This window comes from Cryptotermes secundus, unplaced genomic scaffold (genome assembly GCF_002891405.2).
Source record: "Cryptotermes secundus unplaced genomic scaffold, Csec_1.0 scaffold1651, whole genome shotgun sequence".
Lineage (NCBI taxonomy): Eukaryota > Metazoa > Arthropoda > Insecta > Blattodea > Kalotermitidae > Cryptotermes > Cryptotermes secundus.
Window position 1 is genome coordinate 440,680 of NW_019743001.1, and position 26,455 is coordinate 467,134.

The 26,455-nt window shown below is 41.0% G+C and overlaps 1 protein-coding gene across 2 annotated transcripts in view; it reads right to left on the reverse strand.

Moving 5' to 3' along the window:
* The window catches only part of LOC111873681 (paired box protein Pax-2a), a 407,427-nt gene extending 389,754 nt beyond the window's left edge, over positions 1 to 17,673 (reverse strand). For both annotated transcript variants that reach the window (XM_023868602.2, XM_023868600.2), the window contains exon 1: positions 17,258 to 17,673. The gene's annotated coding sequence lies outside the window, so the exon portion shown is untranslated. The remainder of the gene's footprint in view (positions 1 to 17,257) is intronic.
* Between the last annotated feature and the right edge of the window lie 8,782 nt (positions 17,674 to 26,455).

A 26,455-nucleotide genomic window follows, 5' to 3' on the forward strand; every position in this document is an offset into this window, starting at 1 on the left:
GTTAGGAATCACCTGGACAGAGAGATGGCTGAGAGATAGATCGGCAGACGTGGACCAATCGCTTGGCCTCCTAGGTCGCCAGATTTAACCCCAGTAGATTTTTTCTTATGGGGTTGTGTGAAGAACATTGTCTACCAGGTTAAGATCAACGAGCTTCAACACCCGAAAGCCCGCTGTGGCTATGTTAACACCAAACATGTTTCAAGCCTGGATATTTGTCGTGTCACCAAGGGAGCACACATTGAAATTTATTGAGGAAGTTACATACTCAGAAAAAAAAACTTTGATAGTTTCCCTTTGTAGTAACCCATAAATGTGTATAATAAAAGCTTTCTGTGATACAATAATTTTATTTGGATACCTTTTCATCCGGACACCCTGTATTAACCTTTCCTCCTGGGACATTTTGTATATAATCTTGACGTTGATACAATAGAGAATCGAGGCTGAATGGGTGGTATCCGTGTCCCGTATTCAAGAGTTCCGGTGATCATATTCAGGTGACGGCCTGACTGAGGCGTATCTTGATTTATCCAGTGACACCCCGTCAACACCCCAACTTTGTGTAACATCAAATGAGAAATATGATGATTATGAAACAGGGGTTGTGAAGTAAGCATGAAGAAACAGCTGTAGGCTGTTTTATGCTACAAATATTTCCTTATAGGCACTTCGAAATGCCACATATAACCAATTTTTACTTCTTGTTCATCGTCACACATGCAAACTTGTGTTAAAATCTTAAAATTAGCCCCTTTTTTTAATCTTAAAATTATTTTTCACGTCACTGATGCACTACACGTCAATGACGGAAGTGCAGAAGTTTTTGAAGCACCTGATGATTACAATATCAGACGGATCATGTGTTGTATCCGACGATATGATAGAGAAATAATTTAAATTAAAAAATGTAAAACCTTAATATAAGTTTACATGTGAAACAGCGGAAGAAGAAGTGAATATTTTAACTTGAAGTGCAACAAGATTCAGCAGTACAACAAAAAACCTTTCAGGAAGAGACAGTCTACTTCCGAGGATACAAACCTCGGACTTCCCAAATAGGAGGCTGAAGTGATAAAAAATAAATACAATATTTCGTGTCTCTTGAGTATGTTTTCGTTTAAGAAGAAGCTGTTTGTGAAAAGGGAAAGAATTCTATTTTGAAGCGCTTAACACCTGTTCAGCCTGTCTCACGTGGTACTGAAGCGACAGATGTAAGTACAAATACACAACAAATACTGACAAGTGGGCGGTCGGTGCTCTGGTGGGTATGATACACATAATGCACAGACAACATCCCCACCGTCACTGCAAATTATGGGTAGGTCACCGTGGCGGTATCTCGTGTGGTCACGGGACTAAGCGTAAGGCTCAAGTAGCAAAAACATCATAGCAGACTGTTTGCAGTGAAGGCTCGCTTCTATATCTCTGCCTAGCTGCCCACCCAATCTCCTAAGCTATCCATCTACATATCAATTTAACTACCTTGTCTCATTTCGCTATCCATCTACGTATATGGCCGCGCCGTCTAAGGCATGAACTGCCTTTGCTCGCTCGAATGCTTGGATCGTGGGTTCGAATGCCACTCGAGGAATGGCTGTCTGTCTGCGTTTATTCTGTGTTTGTGTTGTTCTCTGTGTAGGTAGCGGCCTTATGACGGGCTGATCCCCCGACCAATGAGTCCTGCCGACTCTGTATAGGATTAAGAAACTGAAAAAGCGGCCAAGGTCTAACAAAGGGCTGTAGATCCATAATAATAATAATAATATATATATGTTTACAGGTCATAATGAGTTTACTGGATATTCTGCCTGAATATTTTTCGTGGTTTTCATCATATACGCAACGCGAATCCCAGGATAATACATTCAAATAGACCATAAACTTCAAAACTGTAGCTTATTCACCATTCATAATTTTTCCGCCTTATTCGACTTAATTGAGGAGCTATTTCAAGGAAACGGCTGCTCCGGTCTAGAAAACCGAAATTAACGGCCGTGGGAATCAGTTGTGCTGACCACGCGACACCCTCTATCCGCTAAAGTTGGCACTAACTTCACCGACAAGCGGCGGTCGCTCGGTCGGTATAGTTCGCTAGCGGACTAAGGCCACAGAATTTGTTTTCAATAACCTAAATTTCAATCAGCACATTGCTGAGAAGAATATGTTGATCGCGTTTCTACGCACACGTAACCAGTCTGGCCACACTCACAAAGAAATATCATCACAACTTTCAGTTAATTGAGAAGGAAACAGCCGAGGACAAAGAAAGGCAAAACTAAAACGGTGTGTCGGATTTCAACTCGGTCCTTCCGTAACATTCCGTGTTTCGAGCGGCGTTAGTCTAGTTACTCACTTCGTTGCTATTGGCTCAATTTCAGACATCTAACTCCATGGAGCACTGCCCTCTGACGGCACTCCTAGAACTGTTTATCATGAGCTATATATCAATCCAGCCGGTGACGGTAGCCGAGCGGTCTAAGGCATGTACTGTCTTCGCTCGGTTGGAAACCGGGACCGTGGGTTCGGATCTGTTTCCTGTGAGGTACGGACTGAATTCTTATATATTATTCTTATACACTGCCGGTCACGGTAGCCGAGCGGTCTAAGGCATGCACTGTCTTCGCTCGCTTGGAAACCGGGATCGTGGGTTAGAATCCTAATCAGGGCATGGATGTTTAGTTTGTTTGTGTGCGTTTTTCTGTGTTTGTGTACAGGTAGAGACCTTGCGACGAGCTGATCACCCGCCCAAGGAGTCCTAGCGAATGAGTAAGATCTAGAAAAACCGAAGTGAACGGAGAAGTTCATGGAGGTAGGCCTAGGCCCACTGGGGCTGTAGTGCCAAGGAAAAAAAATATATATATATCAATCCAGTCCACAACCTCATACACAATTTGTAATGAATATTTGTGCCAGTACAACATTTGTCTAATCTCCTCCCCCCAAATCCCACAAAGTACTCCTTCCACGGAGAAAAACATTGTAGCGTATAGATTCGTTTCTGCGTAGACACGTGATCAACATATTCTTCTCAACAATGTGCTGTAATTAAAAAAACTCCGTGGTTTTAGTCCGCAAGCGAACTTTACCGACCGAGCGACCGCCGCTTGTCGGCGAAGTTAGTGACAACTTTAGCGGATAGAGGGTATCATGTGGTCAGCGTAACGAAACCCCACGGCCGTTAATCTCGGTTTTCTTCACCGGAGCCGCTATTTCCTTGAAACAGCTCCTCAATTATCCTCATGATCCTGATTGGACCCCGTTTCATACCTACTCCTTCTAAAAAAATCTGTAGCGCCGGGAACTGAACCCGGGACGTCAGTATCTGTAGCCAGAAACTCTGACCACTAGACCACAGAGGGGGTCTCTTTGCATATACACGTTATGAATTTATGTTGATGACTCTATTTTATGCTTCTTATCGGAGAGGATGCATCGAGTGTGTGTACCGTTATAAAGAAATTCAAAGGTTATTTCCACGCTCCGATAACTACATAAGAATTTATACTTTGCGAATGTTTTACGCCAGATTCGGTTCCATTTTTTTATGTGAACGACAAGTGGTTATTCTGTGCTGCTTTCATGAATAAGAATTTAACTGTGACTACACTACAGATTCCAGAATCATCATCATCGAGTCAATTTAAACTCAATTACAGATTTTCCGTGCTATGCTTTCCCGATAATGTGACAAACTGAATTCATCACAGTGAGAGGTGTGACAGATCATTTTTATACTGCTATATGCTTCCAGTCTTGTCGCAGTCTTCTTTTCCCATTAATGGTGGACCTATTAAAGTATTTTTTGTCCGTGGGTTTCTTCAGGAGGAATTATATGCAAAGTATGACAGGCACCAGGAGGTTTCAAGCAGGAGATTCTGAAACTTTCTCTTTGATATGAAGACCATTGCAAGCATTGTCAATCCTGCAACCTACTAATTAACCTGACAGATGTCCTTCGTGGTTTTCCCCAGTCCCTCCTGAAAAATATCGGGATAGTATTTCAAATAAGGTCATTACAGCTTCCTAGCAGATCCTTTCCAATTTATTACTCCCCTTAATCTTCCTATAATGTCACGCTATATAGAATAACCTATTGACAGTGTCGTTAAACCAGAAATAAGCACAGTAACTTCCGAGGAGAAATAACTGACTACTTTCCGGGCCGGGTCGAGGAAGATGCCGCTGGATCTCGCCAGCGTATTCGGGTGGAGTGGTCTGGAGGCTCCCAGAGACGTCAGAGAGTAAAATATGGTAATGAGTCTCGTGGGAGTTGGAACCAAGAACCCTTGTGCTGGCGAGTGCCAACAGCAATTTAGCAGGCAGTGATGCAATCAGTCAGCCTAGTCAATTCTACTTTCGGGACCCGTCGGTACCATGTTATTCTATTGAGTGTATGCACTGCCGCGGGAACATGTTTATTAAGCCGTTGCGTAGCAATAGAATTCTATTCTTGATCCACTATTCCAGCTATCAGACGTTAGGGGGCGGGACACAGACACACGAACAGACTGTAAAGTGGTCTCATATGCTTCCTTTTATTCTTTTTCAAAACAAGGAAATAAGGCTAAAATGAAATACAGTCGTCGCTAGACCCATCCCCCCCCCTTGGCACTACAGCCCCAGTGGGCCTAGGCCTACCTCCATGAACATCTCCGTTCACTTAGGTTTTTCTAGATCTTAGACATTCGGTTGGACTCCTTGGGCGAGTGATCAGCTCGTCGCAAGGCCTCTACCTGTACACAAACACAGAAAAACGCAGACACACAAACTAAACATCCATGCCCTGAGTGGGATTCGAACCCACGATCCCGGTTTCCAAGCGAGCGAAGACAGTACATACCTTAGACCGCTCGGCTACCGTGACCGGCCGCTAGACCCATAGGTGTAAGTTATATGTACCGTGTGATTCCCATGACAAACATGGATTCGTTCCCTAAACAGCTTCAATCGACTCATATTTGTAAAAGAGACGCAGTGTGTTTTCTGTGAGTAACAACTCACTTTATAAATAATATTTGCATGAAATACAAGCTTGAAACTTCCAAGCCCAACAACATGAAGACGAACAGGGATGGGGCTATACCTACAGATACACTCAGTCTTATCTCGACACTAAACTGATATTAGTAGTCAGCATCACGCTCCGGCCGAAGTATCCCAAGGGAAACGGATGCCGGTATCCATCGGTAGAAAGTTCAGTGTGTATCATTAACAAAACTGACCTGTACTAAAGTCACGGATATATAAATCTGCCCTCCGATGTTACGTTTTGGGCTTCCAAAATAATCCATATATAATTATATATATTTAACTAACGCACTTTCTTCCTTCCTTAACATTATCTAGCGGCATCGTGAGGGCTGTAGTAGCCAAGGCCAGACGCTTACTGGCAGTGAACTTGACTAGCCTATCACACAGATAGGCCGGCAGTGGGGATGTTATCGAGCGCGTGCAAGCCTGTCGAAAGTAACGGTTGTATTTCCTTAGTCCACTCAAAGCCACTCGGAGTTTACTTCTGACACTAACTGTCACGTGATGGATTGACTAGAGACGGGTTTTGGATTGATGATCGGATTGATTGGACACTTTGATATAGCGCGTAACTACACAGTTCACTGTTACACACATGCATATTAGTGGTCACAGTGAAACATTTGCTAGCCGTTGCTTGGTAGCGACATCCAACTGTGGAAGTTCTCCTTACTTTGGGTTCCCGAACTATCTCCAGCAACAGTTCACAACGACTGGATCTGAGAAGCTCTCTGACTAAGTCACTAAGCAAGCAATTAACTCAACTCCACTGACTAAATAAATACAGCTAGAACCGCATAGAAAATCTCGTTCCTAATTGTTGAAATTCTCTTGTTGCTATGGGAACGTGTTTGTTTGCGGAGCCGTTACTTAGTAACGGCTGTTATATATTTATCTCACGATCGTTGCCCTGCAATTGGTCTACATGCCACAGTATGTACATATATATATGTAAAACAGCTTTGTAAATGCAACATTTATATAGAACACCAACTAGTATGAATGTTTTCGTATATACTAGTGTTTACGACATGTTTCGGCCACATGTAGCCATCATCAGGTGTATATGACAATTCGTATAAATTGCTGCAATATATTCTAACATTTCAAGGCACGCAAGATGTGTTAAGTTTATATGTTTATTTATAAACCCAGTTTCATTCTTGTTAAAATATTTTAACAAAGAATTTTTGTGTCTTTGCTGTGTTTTTCTTCCTGTGCTGTTTTCTTGTCTTGACAGCGATACGTGTGTATGTTTCGGTGTCACATGCTGTGGTGACTCGTGTGTTTGTGTGCGGTATTTAGCTACGGTATTCATTATTACCTTATCAGTTTGCTATCAAAGACCTTGGCACAGTACCTTTTTTGAAAAACTGATACTCAATTGCTTAATATATTCCAGTGACTACAAAAGCCCTTCAAAGAATCATCCACTTAAGTCACTCAATTCCTGTCCACAATTACATAAAACTATCGCTCCGAGTTCCGTCTTAATATTGTCTACCAAAATGGTGTTTTCCTCTGCGGTTTCGACCAAAATATTTTACCCTTACCTCATCTTTTTTCCAATTTTTTTTCGCGTAGTAAGTCTTTAATTTATTTATGGATCCTTTGCTTATTTAATGATATACACTGGCACACTTATTGCATGACAACATAAAATTCTAGAGGAAGCGTGCTAAACGCTATTCAAAATCTGCAAGATTACTTTAAGCAGGACAAAATATGGCCTTGTGCTCTTTATTATCGTGCAATGAATCTAGTAAACTGGCCAACGGACGCAAGCTAGTAGGAGGGACAGAGGTCTGGCATAAGCAATTTATGAAACACAACTTACTAAATTACAAGACACGCCAAGGTATAGCCGCATTTCCGTTTAAAGACCGCTTACTCAAACTGCACGGATCTAAAGTCATTCATGTTCCAAACTCTCTTCACTCTATCACTTAAGTTCTTCTTGTCTTCTGACTAAAATATTGCATATTTTTATCATTTATTTCATTCCTGCTACAGGTATAACCGACTTGTGTTCAACCCTCGTGCACTTCACGTGAAGTTCAATTAATAATATATATTTAGAAGTATTTTAACAACACCCTCTCTACTATTTTTGTTATATCACATTTGATGAAATGATGACTATGAATTATGAATCAGAAAAGGCTATAAGGGAAGAAGCAGTGGCATCTTATAATTTTCTATCAAATAATTAGTTTCTTTATTGTTAGTGGAGTGGGACTAAGTCCCTTGTACTGGGGCCACTTCTGGCCTATTGTACCAGCCCCAGATGATAGGCGAGGGTGATTGTGGAGCAATTGCTGGAATGAAGATTGGCAAGGGAAACCGAAGTACTTGGAGAAAACCTGCCCAAGAGCCAATTTTTCCACCACAAATCCCACTTGACCAGACCCGGGATCGAACCAGGGCCGCTACAGTGGGAAGCCAGTGACTAACCGCTTGAGCTATGGCGTGGCCGAAACAATTAGTTAATCATCGATAGTTTCAATGATGAATATTTAAATTTTCTAAAGGAACTAGAGAAAGTTTTCGCCTTAAGTAAAGTACGTATTTTCGTTCAGAAAAGAATCCGTTCGTCACCACTTCATTTTCTAAATTTCTCCTCTGGATGCATTAAGTACAACCAACTTACAATAACAATTGTGATTTAAATACTATTTTGAGTCTCAATGACCTGTCAGTGATGCCAACACTTACTTACTTACTTACTTACTTACTTATGGAGCTGAGCCCTTCTTGAGGAGAAGCCAAATCCGGAGCTACTCAAGAATTTCCCAGCATTTTATGGAACTCGAAATTTCATTACCGTGTTCACAAGAGCCCTCCACTGGTCTCTATCCTGAGCCAGATCGATCCGATTCATATCATCCCATCCTGTCTCTCTAAGATCCATTTTAATATTGTCCACCCACCTACGCCTTGGTCTTCCCTGTGGCCTCTTGCCTTCTGGCTTTCCCACCAATATCCTATATGCATTCCTCTTCTCCCCATTCGTGCTACATGCCCTGCCCATCTCATCCTCATTGACTTGATCATTCTAATTATACTTGGAGAAGAGTACAAGTTAAGAAGCTCCTCATTATGCAGTTTTCTCCAACCTCCTGTCACTTCATCTCTCTTCGGTCCAAATATTCTCCTCAACACCCTCAGTCTATGTTCCTCCCTTAATGTGAGAGACCAAGTTTCACACCCAAGTGATACCAACAGACAAGGGTTAACGTGCTAAAGACACTGCCTATGCTCCACGTTATGATAAAGCGTTGGTTCTCTTGACTTCTGCAAATTCACGATCCGTGCCAAAAAAGCATGGCTCAAATATATCGATATTTTACTGACACGTATTCCGATGCATAAAGGGCAGCTTCAGACGTTCCTTGATTTCAAATTTTATACCCGTTTCTCGTCATGGGAAGTGTTAGAAAGTTAATTTCAGTTTCGGTGTATTCGATACTACGTTCTTGATTCATTAATCAACATATACTGTCGAATGGAGATGCATTTAATTAAACGAGTGTTGTAAAGGTCATGGAAGGTCAGCTCCTAGACTTGAGGAATGTAACTGACCAAATGAACCGAGGGATCACCTGAATGTCGTGACGTATTTCATCATCCGGAGTCCAACGGCATCCGCCAGCCTGTCAGCTGTAACAGATGGACACTGTAAGCGGGTTTTCTTCCTATGATAGGGCCTAGCGCATTTTACCGCTCAAGCATTGGTCACTCCCAGTGAATCGCTGGAAACCCCGTACAAGTAAACATGTTTCGTAAAGGCCGCGCCATAGTTCAAGAGGTTGGTCGCTGGCTTCCCACCCCAGCGGCCCAGGTTCGATCCCGGGTCAGGTCAAGTGGGATTTGTGGTGGACAAAGTGGCTGGGGCAGGTGTTCTCCGAGTACTTCGGTTTCCCCTGCCAATCTCCATTCCACCAATTGCTCCACAATCACCCTCACCTATCATCTGGGGCTGGCACAATTTGCCAGAAGTGACCGCAGTACAAGGGACTTAGTCCCACCCCATTAAGAGGGGAAAAAACATCTTTTGTATGCATAATATTTAAAAAAATGAGGAAAACAAGCGGATCAATACAAAACATACAATAAATTTTTGGAATTTGCAAACGCTCTGCTTTCATTTCACTATAATTTTCGTATTCCATACAATAAGTAGAAAACGCTTCAGTATGTAAACTTAATAAAGTGAATGAAATAATGTAAGGTGTGAGGTCTTCAAGGCGGTGACTATGAAGAATGCCGTCTTCACGCTGGTTCCTAGCTCGCTGATTGTTCTACCCTGAAGATGGAGGCGATATGTTCCTCTGAAACGTAGGTTTACACTAGATTCACAAGGCGCCACATCCCAGAAGACGGCATTCTTAAAAAGAGTATAAATTCGATTTTTATAGAACCTGAATTGATCATCCTTAACCAAGTATGTAGCAGAATAGGAAGAAGACTAAATAACAAGACTCGAAGGATACACAGGTAAAGTCACATAAATTTATGACAGTACATACGCTTATATACAGATCCGACAATTGAACTATGAAAACAAACAGGAAGCAGATATAACAAACTGCAGAAATATAATTTTTTCAGAAGGATGGGCAAGGATGAACCGAACAAGATACACCAGAATTACTGTGGAGACAAACTTCTTTAATCTAAAATATAAAATACAAAAGTCCAGATCACGGTGGAAATATCCAGTTCAACGAACAGAAGAGAGACGGATTACGAAAAATAAAATTTAACGTACGGCCAAAAAGGAAAGCGAAACATGGGGCGCCCACGGTTATGATGGAGGACTAATATAATTTTTAAAGAGGACGTAACAGACCAAGCATGGCCTAAATAATAAATATTTTCATGGCAATAAAATTATAATATACCGTGATTCATTGCACTATACTACAACTTCGTCACGAAATTACGTAAATTACAGTTCTCTATAGATGGCTCAAAACTTAATTTCGTTTTGAATTTAGAGTGTATTTTTGTGGTGTGTTTATTACTCTGTCAGTAGAGAAATAAAAACCTTTGCAGACCCCGGGGGGAAGGTTGACTGGAAACTTCTCAGTACATAGAAGTCCCAAAAAAACCGCAAATATAGTGGACCGCCTCTGTGGTCTAGTTGTCAGAGTTCCTGCCTACAGATCGAGAGGTCCATGGTTTGATTCCTGGCGCTACCAGATTTTCTGAGAAGTAATGGGTCTGGAACAGGGTCCACTCAGTCTCGTGAGGATAATTGAGGAGCTATTTCAAGGAAATAAGGGCTCCGGTCTAGAAAACCAAGATTAATGGCGGTGGGGATTCGTTGCGCTGACCAAGTGACACTCTCTATCCGCTGAAGTTGGCACTAACTTCCGCCGACAAGAGACGGTCGCTCGATCGGTATAGTTCGCGTACGGACTACAAGCCATGGAGTTTGTTTGTTTGTTATATTCATAAGGCACATCGGCCAGACCAGACTCAGATGTGCAATTCAACGTCGCCACTCACTGTATTTTACTTATGTAATTTTTTCGATTTCGTCTGTAGCCTGAATTCGCCTATCGCGTTACATTTCACGGAAACGTTGGTCTAACAGATCTGGTATTATACATTGCATTCGAACATTTAATTTGAAACACTCTTAGACACTTCACTTCTCCGATTTTTGTTTCGGTCCACTAGCTTGATGTAATTTGCTTTCTAACCACGCATCTCACAAATTAATTATTGTGTTACCGGAATCCTAAGATTTCCAACACAATTACCGAGGTGGTAATTGTAGCGGTAATACTATAAAAAAAATGTAAAGCTATCCTTGCAATAGCCCGTGAAGGCACATGATTTTGTGAGATTTCGAGGTTCCCATATTTTATGTAGACAATCGGCACACAGATGGTGGTGAGGTTGTCAGCCTTACGCACCGGCCGCTCTTTACCCCCACGGAAATTCCTCGTAGAGGCTGAATCGACCCATGGTCATAGTACGGGTGGATGGATTAGGTAAATTGAAAAATCCACCTCATCGGGACGCGAACCAGCAATCTTCCGGCTTGTAGTTTAGCGCCTCGACCAACTACGCCACCGGTTCCCCTGCAGTAATACTGTATAGACTTGTATTCAGGGGATGACAACCCCTATTTCGGCAGAGTCGGACTATCCTGTCTCCCGTTAAATCCATAATCCTGCCGAGATGAAAGATCATTGCACTGTCTCAAATCCTTATCTATTCAAAAATCCTTGATATCTACTGATCTTATTCTTAGCTATGCAAGATCTCTATTAAAAGAAGTTATTAAAGCACCAAAGAGCCATCGTCTTGTCTGGTAACAAAGCCACATAGTCGTTAGCCAGTAGGACCCATCGATAGTAAAAAAAAAAAACTATATGCATATCATCCAGTTTAATATTATCATTCCATCTTCGTAACATAATTACCTCAAACTTCCTTTCGAATAACGGAAACGCTTTGATTTTACGGAAACATTTCCAGAAATATCTGCAAGTTTGATAGTCCTAACACAAATCCTATTTTTTCACTGGAAACCTTGAAATGATTCCCAGGCCTTCAAATGTAATACTTGATTTTGTTTTCAACAAACTAAACTAAAATAAATAATGTGCAAGGCTTGCAGTAAAATTGTATGGCGTAAAGAATCAAATAAGTAAAAGGTTTTATTTTGTCCAATTCCGCCATATTCTAAACCCACGATTCGCAGTGCACGTTGCTATGAAAATTTGGGATAACCGTTTGACGTTACAGGACACTCCAGCTTCTTTCTGAACAAAGCGGGATATTTTTAAATAGAATTGCAAATGCAAAATACGTAGTTGCCTGTCTCGTCCTTGGCCGTGTTATGAATACAGATAGTTTCTTCTGTTATTGGCACTGTGGAACCAGCAAGAGGCCTAAGAATGTTGAATTAAACTACATTTCACCGAACAATTCTAACAGAGTCACACAGAGCAGTCTATTCTACTTACGGAACAGACTGACTGATGGTCCCATGGATCATAGAGCAGAATCTTCTGACAGAAACTTATTTTCACTCAGCTACTCTGTAAATTCCCCACGTTTTAAGGAACCCCTGTGTTCGAGACCCTGTTCACAGGAACCTAAATCCGGAACCTGAAGAAAACTGCGTAATGAAGAGCTTCATAACTTGTACTCTTCTCCAAGTATAATTAGAATGATCAAGTCAAGGAGGATGAGGTGGGCAGGTCATGTAGCACGAATGGGGGAAATGAGGAATCCATATAGGATATTGGTGGGAAAGGCGGAAGGAAGTAGACCACCGGGAAGACCAAGACGTAGGTGGGTGAACAATATTAAAAAGGATGGGATGATGTGAGTTGGATTGATCTGGCTCAGGATAGGGACCAGTGGAGGGCTCTTGTGAACACGGTAATGAACCTTCGGGTTCCATAAAATGGTGAGAAGTTCTTGAGTAGCTGCATAATTGGCGGCTCCTCAGGAAGGGCTCAGCTCCATGAATGACTGAGTGATTTCCTTAAGATTCTTTTTAATAATTTCCTCCCTTCCAATACCAGTTCTCTTAAGTTTTACCTTGCCTTCATTCCTCAGACTTGATTTCTGTACGAATTTCTCGCCTCACACAAGCTCACAGTACAACTTTATTATAAATGTTCTACGAAAGGCAGTGGAGGCCAAATTATTTTCATCCCTGATTTAAAGATTTCAGGCCTGCATATAAAATATTCGCTGAGTTAACTAGATATGTACAGTATGTCGCACATCTTCCACTCTGCCGTAAATCCTTAATAAAATATCTCAGTTGACTGGTCAAATTCATCATTTATTTGTGTGTACTCCAAAAAAGTCCTGTTTCCTGATTCATAATAAGAGTGACTAGTGGAGTGCTTATTTTATTTTGGATTCGAGGTTATAAGACCTGTGATTCACATGCATTTCCGAGGAAGGAACAGCCTCCATCTTTAGGTCCAAGAGTAAGCCCTGCTTGTTGGACTCTTATTTAGTTTACTGCTCAACGCCGAAGATGAAATAAATAAGTTTCTCCGGAACGTCAGTGAACTTCTACCTGAGTACATAATGTCACAATTCACAATCATCACAATTTATCCAATTTTTACTTTAAAATTTATCTTAGGTCCTCGCTTGTCAGAATAGAAATTTATACCAGGTCTATATAATTTTGATTTACTCCATCTTATAAAATATGTTTTTATCCGTGACTATTTCTCCGTTGTTAGAAGGAAATGTGCTTTCCTTTTATAAGAAAGTCTGGATCTCGTTAGATAGATGAGAGATCTGGTTGTTACTGCTACCGTAACTTCCTCTACAATAAAAGATCAAAAGTGTTACTGAAATGAGTAACATGTAAAGTTGCCCTATACTTAACTAATTAAGCACTACGCCTTGAAGGTGTACTGAGGAGTGGATGTATAGATCCATGTTTTCTTGACCTCGGCAGTAGTTGGAGGTAAGTGGAAAGCTTCACGCCCCGGCAGCTTTTTCCCCAGATAAAGAGCCCCCAGTACCCATTGAATAGGAGGTTATGTGGACCCTAGTGCCGGTCCGGACGACGTAGTGAAAAGAGAATTTTTAACACTACCAGGACTCGAACTACAACCCTTCGGGCGTCCAGTCCGTATCCAGCTGCTATACTGACTCTGCTATCCCGACTCCACTGAAATGGGAGACTATGGAAAAGTAAACCGTCAAACTTATAAGTGAGCAAATCCATGAAGAAATTCCTAGGATTACAGAGACTTCAACTTATATGGGAAATTTTGTGTGTGTGTGTTTTTTTTTTGAGGGGGAGAAGAGATATTTCGTGCTTCAATTTATTTTCCCTTGGCACTACAGCACCAGTGGGCCTACGCCTACCTCCATGAACTCCGCGTGCTTCAACTACTAACACTAATTATTCGTTATTTTACATAAAGTAAGTTGAAATTCTAAAAGTACTCTATATTAATAATATATTAATATTATATTACAATATCGCGTTGCACTTGTTATTCATTTAATTCATAGGGGCAGTGTTGGATGTGCAGCTTCTGGTTGTGTTTCTAGATTCGTTATGTGCTGCGTTGTCCCGTATTACAGCTGTCCCTTGTGCAACAAGTTATACAAGAGACAACTATAATATACGACAACATAGCACACCATCACAACAAGAAAGCGCATCTCCAAGTGTCTGCCCGTGAATTAAAGGAATAAACTGTTCTCTAGGTATTCTAACAAGATATTCACATACTAAAATACACGAATTAGAGAAAAATGTAACAGGCTTCGGTGCATAAAAGAAAATAATACAAAATTAAAAAAAAAACCTCATTTGGTTAAAGCTTATCAAAAGATATATTTATATTTTCCCTACATATTTACATGACGCCATGTTAGGTGGGTCCCAGTCACCACGGCATGGCGTGTCCGCAGGTTGCGGATGGAAGAGACGCCCTCCAGGTATGGAGGGAAGTTGCGAATATATTGAATAAGCAGTCGCGGACAGCCGACAAAGTGTGGTCCTCCAGATTGGGTGTTGGGCGTGGGACTACAAACTCATCACCGTAAAACATAACTTTGTTACGAAAAAATTCTCTAGATAAACGACCTACGAACAGGGGAAACAAAGGCGTAGTTGGGTGGACAATATTAAAATGGTTTTTAAAGAGACAGGATGGGATGGTATGGATTGGATTGATCTGGCTCAGGATAGGGACCAGTGGAGGGCTCTTATGAACACGGTAATGAACGTTCGGGTTCCATAAAATGCTGGGAAATTCTTGAGTAGCTGCAGATTTGGCTCCTCCTCAAGAAGGGCTCAGCTCCATAAGTAAGTAAGTAAGTAATATAAATGACTAGTAACCAAATTAAAACAATGATGGTAATAAGTTTCTCAAAATCAAATGAATTGTGTTTCAAAAGCATAATTTATCACGCAAAACATTTCTCGCCGAGAAAACTGCAGAAATGAAATAGTTTATATATTTTTTTAAAAAATCTCATTATATAGGTAATAAACTTACTCAAGTATTTTTTGTGGTCATGAGAATGGATTATAGAATCATGTCTTTTTCGAAATACTGTACACTTTCCAGATAATAGTAGGCCTAATCTAGTCTTACAAGGCCTCATGACGTGCTTGTAGTCTAACAGGTCCCTGGGGGGAAACCTGTTATAGATAATCAGTGTATTGGAAGCAGTAAAAGAAAAGAAAACACTATGGTCACTGTAAACAGAGGAGCTTTGCGTTCCGTGCAAAGATTTGAATATCTGAAACTGTACAAATACTTAACAGAGGCGCGCAGGCGGTGGAGCAGTTCCTGTTCGACCGTTTAAATCCCCGAGTACCACCTGTTGCATGCAGACTCACTGCCTGAACGCGATACAAACATGACCGCGCCAGTAGCTTGCTTTCATGCCGAAGTAACTGCAAACGCTTACTTATTTATTTCCATTTACTTACAGATTATTAGTAAATCCTTGAGTTAACGACTTATTCGAGCGATGGACTGAATGTTACTGTTATAATGTTTATTCCAAAACAAAATCATAAATAAATTAATTAATCGTTTCGACTGCTATTATTTCCGACATATTTTTATCCATAAATTAAACAGCATCTTATGGTGTGGTATTTGTTGATTATCATCAGTTTCGGAACTAATACAGATATACCGGAGTAAAAGCGGCGATTTCGGGATTTAATATCGAAACATATTAATAAGTCGTAGAGATAAAAATAATATTCCCTTACAACAATCGCACTTTAACACAGCGGTGAAAATATACGATATCTAAAATACTAAAATTTATAAGATATAATAATTCGCGCTGCATGATGATGCGGTCGTGTTTTCGTGTCTGTAATTTCGTGATCAATTCCATTTTAAGAGAATTGCGTTTAACCTATTTAAAAATATAATTACGAAATAATTTCTTGTCATGATTTACATTATTTACTTATTTTATGCATCAGTTAAGGTTTCTTTCGAATTATTTATATTAAAACTTGTCATTACGCGTCATATTATTTAGCTACACGCAAACAGTTCTAAACCAAAGTCCAAAATTCTATAATCATTTACTACTTCAGAGTGTAGACAGATATTAGGATGGCTAGAAATAAAATTGCTTACATTTCTCACTGTTTTTAATTGGCTCTGCTAGAAATCGAATTACCAACATTTCTCCCTGTTTATAATCGTCGAGTGGAGTTGAAATACTTGAAAATTAAACTGCAAAATAACCTGCGGCTATACTCTTCAATGTTGTTCTTATTTGAAGGATCTTAGTCGTTATTAATAACACAATAAATGAGGCTAGTACTCTGCACTATTTCTGCATTGTTCGCTGATGCAAGAGCCAATTCAATTTACGTGCTGCTTGGAACCGAAGTCTGGGCAAGTTACGTACAATTCTCTTCGCATCGAGTCGTGGCGAACGTGAGCAAACGGATGCGATGATAAGCTGCAAACCAATTTATTTTATTGCATGTCCCCTCGAGTCCATTTGCAGTACCTCACACATATTTCTTTCTGCTATAAAAACATTCCTTCAGGAGGGAATTAATTCAGTTCACCGTTGGTTTTTATTTGAGGAACTTCGCAATATTCTGTGCAAATCTAACCACTATCCTCTCCCCTTTATCTTTCACACGTATAAAATGAAACGAAAATTATTGCAAAGATAATAATCATAAACTTCGTTAATATCGCATTATATGACAGTAAAATTTCTCATACGAGTGTTATACTCGTATTTCGTGAAAATTTAGCTTAATGTTTTGGTTTCGACGAATTTATCCACAATTTGTATTTTTTATATTTAGATGGATAAAGTTCTATTTAGTCAAATGCCTTATTTTAAGAAAAGTTTTGAAGAAGGAGACATGTTAATAAACGAGCAATTATGTTTTTTGAGAGAAATTACGCGTAAGATATTATCAATTGACTAATTATTACTTTTAGTTTAACTAAATATGTTGGAGTTTATTACACACTTGCTCCTAATCTGGAATATACCGCAAAACTCTTCGTCGATTTTATCACACTCCTGCTCTCCGTGCGAAAATGCATTTTCTCGTCTAACCTTGCGATATTCAAGTCGGGTAGTTACTAATTTAAATGTATAATTCGAGAACAATATCTCCGTGGAGATACGAATGCTGGGAAACAACAGATCACTCAGTCTAATGGAAACAACAGTTGAATACTGACACTGTCAAACTTACCTGTCAGTAGGTAACACTTGACGACAGTAAGTACACGATGTCACTGTTCCCGAAGATTTCACAGTAAACTTTTCCCCGAATATCAGACAACAGAATTAACGTCCATATAAGTCATCACACGCGGTTCAGTTCTATATCATAGAACTCATTTCTGAGGAACAAACACAGAACACTCAACAAGACACAAAGCACATGTAATGCTTCATCGCTTCCGGAGGAAATTTCACGTGTTGACGGAAACAAAATGGACCAGAACAGCACACGAACCAAGCAACACTTCTTCCCCGCAGAGACGGTCTGCTCTATCGATGAAGCGTGAGTCAAGAGGGGGTCAGCACTGTAGTAGCGAGAGGCAAGCAGTAAGTTAGCGGCCGTACAAGAGTGGAGCTGTCTCCCGAATGCTACACCACGCTTCACGGAGTCCCAGTCGGTAGACAGCACCGCCTCAGGTAACAGCTAATAGGCCTCCCCCCCACCTGCACCTTCCCCTGCATAAAACAATTCTAATCCCCCCTCCTCCCCCTTCCGCTAGTCACCTGTACAAAAAGTCACAGCCACCCCCGCACTCGTCCTCTTTCCTCCTCAAGAAAAAGCGAGATACAAGACTTTGATCCAACAAGCGGCAGATTCTGCTGTTACGACTCATTATGGTGAGCCTCGGACTGGAACAGTCCCCTCCTTCTCTTATCCGATTGGTCTCCATTTACTGAAAGCAGCAGCAAAGGGCCACCTTCCGCTGGCTACCGTCTTGTATTGTGCGACCGTTCGATTTCTTGTATTAACTATATTTATATGTGGCAGTCGCCTTCCCCACTCCAGTGGGACATGCTGAGGTGTGAGAGAGACAGATGTCTTGCTTTCTGGCTGTGATTAAAAAAAAGTATCTTTTGGGGAAAAGTGTTAGATGGCGCAGAGCAGAAGAATGGCCAGTTATACAGCGTTAAATGATTCCTTCACATATATTCATTAACTCATCAGCTAAGTAACTAACTGTGGCCGCGCCATAGTTCAAGCGGTTAGTCGTTGGCTTCCCACCGCTGTGGCCCGGGTTCGACCCCGGGTCTAGTTAAGTGGGATTTGTGGTGAACAAAGTGGCGCTGGGGCAGGTTTTCTCCGAGTACTTCGGTTTCTCATGCCAATCTTCATTCCACCAATTGCTCCACAATCACCCTCACCTATCATCTGGGGCTGGTACAATAGGCCAGAATTGGCCGCAGTACAAGGGACTTAGTCTCAAACCACTAGCAATAAAAAAAAACACTCTCTCCTCTAAGGACAACTTTCCTAATGGTCAAAATTTATTTTATTCTTCTTATTATTATTATTCACTGTTCTTCTTATTTCCAATGGTTTACTCAACGTCCAAGCTCCGTTTTATTTTATAAAAGTAGAAGTAAAAAAAGGTAAAGCAACCCCTGTAACAGGCCGTGGAGGCCCAGTTGGTTGTGATACGTCGAGGCTCCCACATTTTCTAGACAATCGGCTAACAGATGGCGGTGCGGTTGTCAACCTTATGCTCCGGCCAACATTTACCATCAGGAAGATTCTTGGTACTCATTTCTGTTAGAGGCTGAGTCGACCCCAGTGCCATAATGCGGCTGGAAGGATTAGGTCAAATGAAAAATTCAATAACATCTTCGGGAAACGAATGCGCGACCTTCCGGCTAGTAGCATAGTGCCTCAAACAGCTACACTACTGCGTGACCCCTTTTCACGTATATCTGTACCAATTTTCCTCCATTCTGTTTAATCTTCTGTCCTCTGATGGGTTCCTCCGAAAGCTTACTGACATTCGGCCAGTCTACACGGCGTCATATGACATAGTCTGCATTCTGTATATAGTTGTTGCATTGTATGCAATAATGCTCAGTGATTTGAAGCATATCCTCATGGAACATGAGCAGGCCTATATCCGCACAGCAGGCAAAGAAGATGCCCTCAACTCCAGCGAATCAGAACTTTCCTTGTTTAAATCTGGTGCAGACGTGCGAATGAAAACGTCCTTATCTTAGAGTTAGGTCTGTATGAATAAACGTATTTCAACATACGGTATAGTAACAAGTCGTTTAAAAATAGCACTTTCTTCTGGGATTTAACCTCATGGACTCCGACAAAAGGTTTTTGACATAAAAATAAGTTAGGGGGCACGATTTAATGAGTGAATAACTAACTACAATAAAGCACAAAGAACAGAGTAAAAATTAATAAAGGTAGGGACTGGCTCTATCGATATGGCCCAACTGAGTAGGTTCCACCTGAAGATGCAGGCAGAATCCAGTCTCCGAAACGTCGTGTCTTAAATAAAAGCAGGACGACGGATATTGTCAGAAATACACTAATTATAGGAATTTACACCTAAGAAGCTGTTTTTTTTTCCCTTGGCCCTACAGCTCCAGTGGGCCTAGGCCTACCTCCATGAACTTCTCCGTTCACTTCGGTTTTTCTTGATCTTACACATTCGGTAGGACTCCTTGGTGGGGTGATCAGCTCGTCGCAAGGCCTCTACCTGTACACAAACACAGAAAAACGCACACACACAAACTAAACATCCATGCCCTGAGTGGGATCCGAACCCACGATCCCGGCTTCCAAGCGAGCGAATACAGTACATGCCGGAGACCGCCCGGCTACAGTGACCGGCAAGAAGCTGTTTTAACATTTCTTAATTTAAATCAAGCGAAAACTATGGCAGTAACATTTGTTTACGGTGTACGTAACGAAGCTTCCTGTATTTCAAAAAGGTGGAGTTGTCCCTGTGCTTAACTAATTACGCACTACGCTATGAAGACGTATGGGGGAGTGCATGTATAGATCCACATTTCTTGACCTAGGCAGCAGTTGGCGGTGAGTGGTCAGCTTTGAGTCCCAGAGGGAGAAAAAAAAACTTCGGTACCCATTGGATAAGAGGTTGGGTAGGCCCTAGAGCCGGTCTGGACTCGAACTGCGATCCCTCGGTCGTCCAGCCCGTAGCCAGTCGCTATACCGACTGCGCCAAAAAGAATTATTAATGAGAAATAAGTAGGAAAGAATACAAGGAGTCTGTAGTGTTGTAACTTCACGCACTGCCTTGGCAAATATGGTAGGGACTGAGAAAGACTATTAAAATCTTAACTAAGATATCTAGTTTCCGTTTCCGGATTTAAAAACGTAACACCCCAAGTGCTAACCTGTCAGCAGAGATATTTGGTTCGTATGTCAAACTGAAGAAATTTGTTCGTATGTACGCACGTGGACACATCAAGGGAACTGATCCAACACAAAGGTTACTTAATGGCGCAATATAAAACCTCATATGTCTTCTGTTTAGTGAGGTGCCAAGATGGCCACAAATCAGGAGGTGTAAGATGGAAACCCTGGTGCATTTGAAGGAATTATCCTGCAGTTACGTAGGACGGCTGAGAAATTTTGCGAAGAAACCACGGCCAAGACTCGAACCAGATTCATCACTGCCTCCAAGCTGTTTGGAGACAGTTGCAACAGAAACCATAGGCAATATTCAGTGCTGTTTTGTACATTACTTTTAAGGCCTAATCAGATGAACTACGCAAGAAGTAAAGACTATGGTACCCTCACTGTTTGTCAATTACTTACTCATGGAGCTGAGCCCTTCTTGAGGAGCCGCCAATTCTGCAGCTAGTCAAGAATTTCCCAGCATTTTATGGAACCAGAAGGTTCATTACAGTGTTCACAAGAGCCCTCCACTGGTCCCTATCCTGAGCCACATCAATCCAATCCATACTATCCCATCCTATCTCTCTAAGATCCATTTTAATATTATCTACCCACTCATTGCCTGTGAATACAGATAAATATTTAATTGATTGAAAATTGTTCTGACCTTGGAGTATAAACCTCCGTATTGGGCAGTGTTTGGACTTTGTCCATCCTCCAGTGTTCCACAGAACTGGATCTGATTCCTTTCGCACGAGAATGGGGTGAGAGTTACAAGTGATTGAGGTTAGCTCTTTCTAACGGACATATGGCCAAGTAAGGTAAGCCGCACACCGGCATGCGTCAAGACATGTAACAGTCAAGACACGATATCTGCGACATGAAGCAAAGAAAGGAGCACAGTTGAAAGGAATGAGGTTATGAAAACCGCCGCACACCGGTCTGAGTCATGATGCTGACGTCAGCTTCATGTTGCAGACACGTGTTCCTTTTCTGTGCGTCAAGACTCAGACATCAGTACTCAAGGAACAGGACCAGTGTACTCGTACGTTATCGAAATGACGTCATGTCATCAACTGGAGAAGATGTGATAACATACAGACGCGTGTTACTTCGGTGTGAGGACTCGAGTGTGAATCACGAATGAAGCAAGACTGCGTCTTCTGTCTCATGTGTTGATGCTTGTCTTGACGCAGTTGGTGTGCGGCCTCTCTAAGTGCCTCTCACACATTTTCCTGAGGATGGAGATAGACCCAGTAACGCTGTGTTCTTTACAATATCGGACAATGCACAAAGCCCCACCTTCCCCCAAGTCGGAACTCCCGCAAAAACATACATTTCTAATAAATATACTTAATTGTGCATCATGGAGTTGTAGACATCGTAATGACGTGAAACTGTTTACCTAGATAGCTAATGAGGTGATGAGTTTCCGGTACAGTTAACACCTGTTCAACCTGCGAACATTTTTACAACATAATTATCTCTCTCCATCTCATACTTCCCCAAAAGCACATTTAGTTTCGTTATATATCCTCAAAATTCTTTATCTCACTACATATTTCGACTTTATTTTTTTTTTTCAAATTTTACCTAGCTCAATCCGAATATACGCATATTATATTCCGTTTATCTTAATATACATATTTATTTTTATCTGTGCTGACCTGTACTTAATATCTGAATAAAATATTGCAACACTTAAATAAAAATAATTGCTGTTAATACGGTTTCAAATTTTTTCTTTTTTCACTGTGTCATTCATAGATATTTCTACGTAAAAATGTTGCTAAGTTAAGTTCACCAAGATATAAGAATTCCTTCCCTCTCGTCACGAACGAAATTTCGCGTGAGTAGAAGTGAGAATGCCGATCACAGTGGCCGCGCCGTGTAAGGTACGAACTAAATTTCCCGCTCGAAACTGGGGTCGTGGGTTCGAATCGCACTCAAGACATTGATGTCTGTGTGCGTTTATTCTGTTTGTGTTGTCCTGTGTGTAGGTAGCGGCCTTGTGACGGGCTGATCCCCCGTCCAATGTGTCCTACCGAATGTGTATATTATTAAGAAACTGAAAAGGCGGCTAAGATCCACAAGGGTTGTAGAGATAGATAGATAGACATATATAGATAGATTTTTTATTTAACAAAATGTAGTTAACAATAACAATAATTTTTACAACACAACATGTAAATGAAGGAAAATAACATAAAATAACATGTATTTAAAATGTGTACTGAATTTTACGTGCAGTTAATGTATACAGTAGTGTTAGATCTGTTTGTTGAGTATAATTCGTCTCTCTTAAAGTTTTCCTAGTATGTGTTTGTGTAGCCAGCACCTCTAGAACGTCTCGACTTCATCTTGCCGTATGCTGTAGTGCAGTTCTAGATAAGACAGACCGCCTGCCGAACATAGCTATGAAAGGGGACTATTTTTAGGATATGTCGACATGTAACATGCGTGAATGGTATCATATTTTTGGAGCAAAGTCCGTAAGTTTCTACCACAATACGTGGTGTACCACCCCCAAATTACTACTCTTTATCGAAAAGATGCCTACTGAAGACATGGGACCGCTGGGGGGTCAAGAACAGACACAATGGTCAAATAACGTTCACAAAACCTGACCCCTCGACATATTAGCGGGTGCAACGCGCGTGCTTCCTCCAACGGAGTGGGCAGTGTTGCATAGTTAGCGTGAGCGCGCTGTCTTTACGCAGGTGTGGCTTTCATCTCTGGAGGAATCTCAGGTGTTTCCTACGTAAATACTCAACACAGAGGCCTCTGCAGCTAATTTAAGTACTCTGTATTAATTACGGTTTACTTCCTGTTTAATAAGTTACCGTAATTGAAAGTCTTATGCATATTATTATCTTGACAGACAAGTAAAAGTTAGTCATTTCCTAAATTATGAATATTTCTAACGCGGTGAAAGTATACAACACTATTTCTGCTTATTATGCCAACATTTTCTTTATTATTACAGTCCTGTTTGCAGGACACGCGTCTTACAGCTGCTAAAAGCGAATTCTAAAAATTTTCTTGAAGTTCATGAGAGGTAGAGAAATATTCTCGTATAATAAGCCTATTTGACCGAATTCCCTGATGAGCTTATATACAAATCTGTTAAAATCAGACAGTATCGATGTCTTCTATATGTTCGCCTCTGTCTGCACTTCGCTGAGATAAAAATTCTGAATTTTGAAAGATATATCGGCTTACCAGATCCCGTCAATGTAAGTCATGTGTCTTCCTGCTCTTCTGGAATGATTACTAGTTTCTAAAATGCATCCAACTTCATAAAACCCACATTTCGTGAAACTTTGCTTCTACAGCAATCAGAGTGATCAGAAAAAAATAATAATTGTATTCCCAAAAAATACTTGGCACCTTACATTTAGAAGAAGGTCTCACATCCCCTTGCAGTTTGTGTTGGCTATTTAACGACGCTTTTCAGTATCGAGTCTATATAGCACAGCCTATGTAAATACAAACTGGAGACTTGCAAAAGGCCTGAAAATACAACCCTCAGTTACAAAGCAGAAAATCTTTCGCCTGTTATATCTTTAGCATAGAAAGTGATCGGAGGTTCAAACTAACACTGCTTTAGACATGAACAATGAAGGCCATCCACCGCGAACACCCAACTGGGGGGGGTCTTTTTAAATGGCTCATTCTTTATTATTCATTCATTATTGGAGGAGGTGGGTTCCCCATGCACCGCGACCAGTTGTTGATCTATTGTACGTCCCCCTTTGATATTCTACCAGTCGTCATACCCTTCCGGTACTGGTGCTCGCTATCAGCCCCGTTCAGCCAGCGAGTTCGGCCCCTCTACTGGCAGTGGTACCGGATACTTCCCCACCTAACGGAGGCTTTTAAATGGCTCACTCGCTTAGTTGTTTTATAGCCTCGCTTCCATCTATCTCTCTATCTATCTATCAATCTATCTATCCATCCTTACATCTATCTATCTATCTATCTATCTATCTATCTACGGCTCTACAGTTATTTTGTCGGACCTTTGCCGCTTTATCAGTTTCTTAATCCCATACACAATCTGTAGGACTCCTTGGAAGGGGGATCAGTCCGTCGCAAGGCCGCTACCTACACGGGACGACAAAAACACAGAATAAACGCACACAGACATCAATGCCTCAAGTGGGATTCGAACCCAGGATCGAAGTGTTCGAGCGAGCGAAGACAGTTCATGCCTTAGACTGAGCAGCCACTGTGACCGGCTGAGCACACAGGAAAGAACGGCACCAACAGGAACAACATTATCTACAAACTACGTAATCCCGTGCGGAACTTGTACACATGTAGTGACATCTGTGTTCAAATGTAAATGATACTGCAAGAAATAAACGTACACTAAGCAGTCTCCTGAACAAGTAAGCCCTGATGATGGCCCGATAAGGGCGAAACAGGTCCACTGCATGTCTTATCCAACAAGTAAAGTTTCTATGTACTCCGTTCTGTATTTGCTTATTGCTTCCTGATGATTACTGTCACGTGCTCTCTCTGAAGCGCCGTGTAAATGGCTGATTCATTACGACATATTTACATCAGAAGAGACTTAGCTTCTCAGCTGAAATCTGAAATGCGCTCTACTCCTGCAGTCACGAAATGTTATTTTACTGGAGAATTATCGTTTCTTCACTCTGCACTAACCGTAGAATATTTTGAAATTCAACCAGAAATAGTGAAAAAAAAANGGATTAGGCGAATTTAAAACTCCAATAATAGCATCGGTAATCGAATCCGCGACCTTAATCAATGCCTCTAATAATAATAATAATAATAATAATAATAATAATACAGTGTGAAGCTTGAAGCCTGAGTGGTGAGGTGCATCACTGGTTCAAGAAAAGGAATACCAGGAAATAAACCTGTGACAAGAGATCATGATAAGAATAATAAAAGAAAATCTATGTGCATGAAAAGCCCCAAAGGAGATCACATAGCTAAATAATGTGAAATATTTTAAAACCGTCTCTCAATAAATATACTAAGCAACTGACATTTCAGTCTGTTACAGCAACAATGCTCGGCAATTTACGTGAGCCCGATTACTGCTTGCTTATAATAGAAATTGAGGGAATTTCGGAGAAAAGCGCAAAGTAGAAAAGTTGAGCTCGTGACAGTAACAGAACAAAAATAATCCGTCCACTACATGTGACGCACTGGCAGCTCACAAATTTAGGAAAGGAAGATCAAGTTTTACCGAAATTACTCCTCAACTCTATTTTATTATATTTCATGAAGAAGGTACAGAGAAATGCGACGAACTGGAATTAGATGGGACATTTCTGACTTCTGGTATGAACTGACGATTATAATTTATTGGGAGAAAACACAAATGCTAAGCTCTGTTAAACAGTGGTAAGGAGTACTTCTTTTGACTTGTTTTGGACTTATCCATCGTCTGGTATGTAAAAGAAAAAAGACCATGACGTTTCGGAGACTGGATCTGTCTCCGTCTTCAGGTGGGTAGGGAAGGATAAACCTACTCTGTTGGNCTCCGAAACGTCGTGGTCTTTTGTCTTTTACATACCAGATGATGGATGAAGTCAAAAACAAGTCAAAATAAGTACAGTATACACCATCGTCAGAATCCTTTTAAGTCTATCAGTAGTAAAGAAATTGGTTCAGGACCAAAAGTAGATAAATTTCAGTACTTGTTCATACACAGTCAACATAATGTACCGTAAAACTGACATAAAAATAATATTAATGACTTCTTGGGAAATGTGGTGAAGTTAAAATATTTTGAAAGACATCAAAAAAAAATAAAATTATGTACAGGAAGAAATTAAGAGCAGATTATATTTGGGCAATGCTTACTACCATTCGGTTCCGAAAGTGGGCTCCCCCGATCTCCTATCAAGAGACATAGAGACCGTAATATACACAGAAACTCGGTTCTCAAATGAAGGGAAGTTTATATATTGGAGGCATTAAAGAACAAGATGGGGCCGCGCCATAGCTCAAGCGGTTAGTCGCTGGCTTCCCACCGCGGCGGCC